This window comes from Petaurus breviceps, unplaced genomic scaffold (assembly GCF_028583685.1).
Source record: "Petaurus breviceps papuanus isolate PSGF00001 unplaced genomic scaffold, PetGlider_PUasm1.0 456, whole genome shotgun sequence".
Lineage (NCBI taxonomy): Eukaryota > Metazoa > Chordata > Mammalia > Diprotodontia > Petauridae > Petaurus > Petaurus breviceps.
Genome location: NW_027186343.1, coordinates 995,786 through 1,001,894, shown reverse-complemented (window position 1 = coordinate 1,001,894; position 6,109 = coordinate 995,786).

The window sequence follows — 6,109 nt, the reverse complement described above, 5'->3', positions numbered from 1 at the left end:
ATATATATATATATATATATGATATGGACATTCACAAACAAATTCAGGCACTGAAAAACATAAAGACATGTAGTCCCCAACCTCTCATTGCAAAACAAGAAGACTCCAAATCTGCCTGATGGCAAACATAACAAGCTGGATAGTGGGGAACAGGGTCCTGAATCAGACTTCAAATACACTGTAGAGCTTCATTGAATAATAAACGGAAAGTTTTTAAAGCTTCGATTAAATATGTACATTTAATATAGTATCTAATATTAGCATTAAAAAGAATCAAGAAAATCATTACTTCCTAGAAATATTTTTCCTCTTAACAGAAACTCCAGTCATTTATTGCTTCCAAGTGAATGTCAAGTTTTCACATGTGAAATAAGCAATGTATCTATTTGCTTTGCATATTAAAGATGGTATGTATCCCAGTGCATTGAGAGTTAAGCCACGAGGGTGAGAATAAGAGTCAAGAGGGACATAAATATTAAAGTATTTTTTAAAAGACCCAGATTTCATGTTTGACTCTCCAGATGCCTAAGCAAAAACAATCACCTTTGACAGTCACTTCAGTCCTATGCCAGTACCCTGTCACCCCAAGCCATCTCTGCCAAAGCTGTTTACAAACAGAAGGAAAAAATCTTCCATCCTATTCTCTTCATTTTCTCTTTTGTAATATGGAGACAGTGTTGGACTGGTAGCCAAAGAGCACCGGGTTAGCATCCTGATGCTAACATTCAGTAGTTTCTTGGCCTTCAGTAAATCAATCCACCTTCATTTCTGAGTTGCAAGTTCCTCATCTGTAAAATGGGGGTAATAATAATCAAATTACTTACCTTACAGGATTGTTATTAGGAAATCACTTAGCAAACCTTAAAAATCTATGGAAATAAAATATCCTTTCTCCCTTTACACTCTATCTCTGACTTTATGGGACTATCTGTAACCAAATGAGAGATGGATAATATTTACACGTGGCTTGGAAAACTAGAAAATTAGTTATAAATGTGTTTTTTTTTTGGGGGGGGTTCTTTTCTTATTTTTAAAAAATTTATTTTTATTTTCAGTTCTGAATTCTCTCCCTCCCTTCACTTCCCCTGCCCCCCACTCACTGATAATGGAAGAAATATGGTACCCATTCTACTTATGAAGTAAGGCAAAACAAATTTCAAAATAAACCCTATTGTTAAAAAAAAAAGCAAAAAAAATAAAATGGAAAAAAAGTGCTTCAAACAGCACTCTGAGTTCATCAGTTCTCTTTCTGGAGGTGTATAGCATGTGTCATCATGAGTCCTTTGGAATTGTATTGGATCACTGTATTGAGCAGAGTAGCTAAGTCTTTCACAGCTGATTATTGTTACAATATTGCTAAGTATATACAATGTTCTCTTAGTTCTGCTCACTTTAATTTCTATCACCTCCTAGAAATCTTCCCAGATTTTTCTGAAACCAACTTTTCCATCATTTCTTTTTTTTTTTTCCCTTTTGGAGGGCAATTGGGGTTAAGTAACTTGCCCAAGGTTACACGGCTAGGTTTTTTGTGTTAAGTGTCTGAGGCGGGATCTGAACTCAGGTCCTCCTGACTCCAGGGCCAGTGCTTCACTCACTTCGCCACCTAGCCACCCCATCCATCATTTATTATACCACAACAGTAATTCATCACAATCATATATTACAACATGCTCAGCCATTCCCCTATTGATAGACATCCTCTCAATTTCCAAATCTTTGTCACTACAAAAAGAGTTGATATAAATATTTTTGTATGTGAGTTCTTTTCTTTTGATTTCTTTGGGATACTGACACAATAATGGTACTATAGGGTCATAGGGTCATAGGCTGTTTGATAGCCCTTTGGGCATAGTTTTAAATTGTTTTCAAGAATGGCTGGACCACTTCACAGCTCCACCAAGACCATATCAGGGTACCTATTTTTCAACATCTCCTCCAGCATGTCATTTTCCTTTTCTATTATGTTAGCCAATCTGATAGATGTGAGGTGGTCTTTCAGAAATGTTTTAATTTGCAGTTCTTTAATTATTAGTGATTTAGAATACTTTTCATATGACTATGGAGAGATATAATTTCTTCTGAAAACTATTCATATCCTTTGACCTCTCATCAACTGAGGAATGGCTCTTATTTATATAATTTTGGATCAGTTTCCTACATATTTGAGAAATGAGACCTTTATCAGAGAAATTTGATGTACAACTTTTTTCTCAGCTTCCTGTTTTCCTTCTATTTTTGGCTACATCAATTTTGTTTGCACAAAAACACTTTAATACAATCAAAATTATCCATTTAACCTCCTCTGATCCTCTCGATCTTTTGTCTGATCATAAACTTCCATCATCCAGATATGACTGGTAATTTTTTCCATGTTCCTGTAATTTGCTAATATCATCCTTACATCTAAATCACATACCTATATTGGGCTTTTCTTGGCATACAATGTGAAATGTTAGTCTATGCCCAATTTCTGCCAGAAAGTTTTCCAGTATTCCCACCAAGAGAGAATTCTTGACCCAATTAGGTTAGATCTGAGTTTATCAAACACTGTGATCATTTACTTCCGCATACTGTGTGCCTAATCTATTTCACTGTTCAAATACTCTATTTCTTATCTAATACCAGATTATTCCAATGATTACTTCTTTGTAGGTCAATCTGAGTTCTGGTACTGCTTGACTGACTTCCTTTACATTCTTTTCATTGATTCCCTTGATATTCTTGACATGTGTTGATGAATTTTATTTTTTCCTAACTCTATAAATTAATTTTTGGTAGCTTTATTGGTATAGCACTGAATAAAACATTTAGTAAAATTTAAAAATGTAATAGCTCAGCATACACTTCATATTTCTTCAATTATTTAAATCATTGACTGAAAAGTTTTTGATTTTATGATTCTCTTCATATAGTCCCTGTGTGTCTTAGCAGGAAGACTCTCAAATATTTTATACTGCCCAGAGTTATTTTAAATGGAATTTCTCTATTTCTTGCTGTTTGGTCAGTAAAATCTGGAAATGCTAATCATTTGGGCTTATTTTATATCCTGCAACTTTGCTGAAGTTGTTAACTGTTTTTACTAGTTTTTTTTTTTTGTTAATTCTTTAGGGTTCTCCAAGTATAACATCATATCATCTGTAAAAAGTGATAGTTTTATTCCCTTTTGCCTATTCTTATTCCTTCAATTTATTTTTCTTCTATTACTACTATAATTAGAATTCCTAGCACATTAATGACAATGGACATCCTTAATTCACACCTCACTACATTGGAAAGGCTTCTAGGTTGTTCCCATTACAGATAATACTTCCTTTCAGTTTTAAGTCGATGATGTTGTTATGTCTGAGTCTTTGTGACCTATGGACTTATCCATGGGGTTTTCTTGGCAAAGATACTGGAGTAGTTTGCCATTTCCTTTTACAGTAATTCCCAATTTTACTGAGGCAAATATGAATTAAGCAACTTGCCCAGGGTTACACAGTTAATGTCTGATGCTGGATTTGAACTCAGGTTCCAAAAGGGGTCAGGAGCACTCAGACATGACCAACAATTTCCTGATTCCGAGCCCAGTGCTCTATCCATTGACATCACTAACATACACCTTCAAGTAGATGTTTGTTGAGTCGTTTCAGTTGTTCGTCTCTGACTCTTTTTGATCCACTTGGGGTTTTCTTGAAAAATATATTGGAGTAGTTTTCCTTCTCCTGCTCATTTTTACAGATGAGGGAACTGAGGCAAAGCGGGTTAAGTGATTTGCTCAGGGTCCCATGGTAGTACGTGTCTGAGGTCCGATCTGTATTTGGGAACATGAGCCTTCCCGATTCCAAGCCTGGCGCTCTACCCACTGCACCACCTCCCTGCCCCGTCAGGAAGATACCACTTATGATTCTAAGAAAATCTCTATTAATTCCTAGGCTTTGTAGCGGTTTTTTTTTTTAATAGAAAGGGATGTTCTATTTATCAAAAGCTTTTTCTGAATCTGTTACTGTAACCGCGTCGTTGTCAGTTACGCTGATGGCTTTCCTCACCCCAAAGCAGCCCCGCACTGCAGGTACAGACCCAGCCTGGGCACAGGGGGCCATCTCTGGGGCACTCTGACGTCTCCTGGCTAGGGTTCTATTACGTCTTTCTTCGCGGATATTGATTAAGGAAATTAGCCTACAGTTCTCTTTCTGTTTTGTTTTTCCTTTTTCTGATTAGGTGTCAGAGCCATTTTTGAGTCCAGAAGGAATCTGGTAGCCTCTTTTCCATATATTTTCAAACAGTTTATATTCAATGCTATAGAAATGTGGACAATGCGGACAACAAGGACGATGAAGTCGACGGCAAGGACGAAGAGGGCCCCCACCTGCAGAGTGGGCATGGCCCTGCCCTTCCCCCAGCCTCAGCCACCTTCTCTGGGAAGGGCCGTCACGCCCCTCCCCCTCCTGCTGGTCGCACCCGCCCCTCCTCCATCCCTGCAGACATCCCGGCCTGCCCTGCCCCTCCCAGTCTACCCGGGGTGGAGCTCGGGCCTCCGGGATAGCATGCGGGACACCGCACGAACACGCAGCTACTTACTCGCTCCGTACCTCTCCCTCTTTTTAAGACGTGGGCATTGCGTGCGCACGCTCCCTCTTTTCTTACACCCTCGCCGCCCCCCCCCAACTCCAGCTCCACGTTTCCCAGAATTCTCAGGGTGCCGCCTCAACCCGACCTTTCTTACAGGTTCCGGAGGATGTGGCTCCCCGTAAAGTTCCTGACTGGCTCCGTTCTTCCAGTCTGCTCACTAGGCCAGGGAGGGCAGAGAGGGATCGCAGTATGATGTCACCACGGCCAATCAGGGGGCGCTCTGTCCTCCAGCCAATCAGAGGACACGCTGTCCTCCAGCCAATCAGAGGGCGCACTTCCCTACACCAATCAACATCTTCTCTTCTCCCTCCATTTCCTCCTCTTCTGCTTCTGGTGTTTACGTCTGTGGAATCTCCTGAGCATCTTCTCTCTCCCAGTGCCCACGTCTTTGACATTGGCATTCCGAGCTCAGTCACCGAAACGTGCCCTGAGCTTCAGTCTCATCATGAGAAAAATGGGACGAGAAGACACCTGTCATTGTCCGGGATCTCAGTCGTGTCCGAGTCGTCGTGACAGACACGTGACCGTGGGGTTTTCCTGTCAAAGATACCGGAGTGGTTTGCCATTTCCTCTTGTACGTCCCCATTTAACAGATGAGGGGCTGAGGCAAATAGGGTTTACATTTGGGCTCAGCTCTTCCGGACTCCAGGCGCAGTGCTTTATCTCTATGCCACCTTGCAGCTTCCTCATTAACTAATTAGCCTTGACAGTAGTAATGACAGCGAGCGTTTCTGTGGCCGCTGGGGGGCGCCACAGCGCACAGTGCGCCGGCTCTGGCATCGGGAAGGCTCCTGACGCGGCTCAGGTCCTGGGGGGTGGGGACAGTGGGCCGGCCCGCGGGGATCCGGGAGTGGACGAGAGAAGTGTCGGCCTCTGCGCCGGACAGGAACGCAAACCAGAAGCTGGGGTGCCGCCCAACAGAGCCCCAAAGCAACGATGACTTTTTTCAACTTTTACCCCTAAAGGAACGACAGTGAAAACCCAACGGGCCCCTGGTGACACTACAAGATGCAGGGAGGCGGGGGAGGGGAGGGGAGTGGAATGGCCATTAAAAATAAAAGCCGGCTTTTAGAGCGCGGTGCCCTCCGGGTGACCCCGGCTGCGAGAAGGGCTCGCGGCACCGCGCTGCGCTGCCCTCGTCCGGCCTCTTGGGCCACCCCGGGTGAGCCAGGATGAAGGTGCTTCAGCCGCGTCCGAACTTAACCAAGGACTCGCTTCACTCTGTAGCTCAGGCTCGTGACTCCGCGCCAGGACTCTGGGGTGCACGTCCGCGGGCTCGGCGGGGGCCGGTGTCCGGAAGCACGGTCCTCCCCCCCCCCCCCCCCCCCCCTCCCCCGCAGTGTCGGAGCTGTCCAACAGTGCAACAGGCTTTGTGCAGGGGAAGGTGGTGTCACCCTGACGGAGATTTTTGAGAAGTGGCTGGACGGCCACTTGTCTATTATTTAGGTAAGAGAAGGGATGCCTTTCTCGGCTAGGTAGGATTAGTGCTTATCTGGTT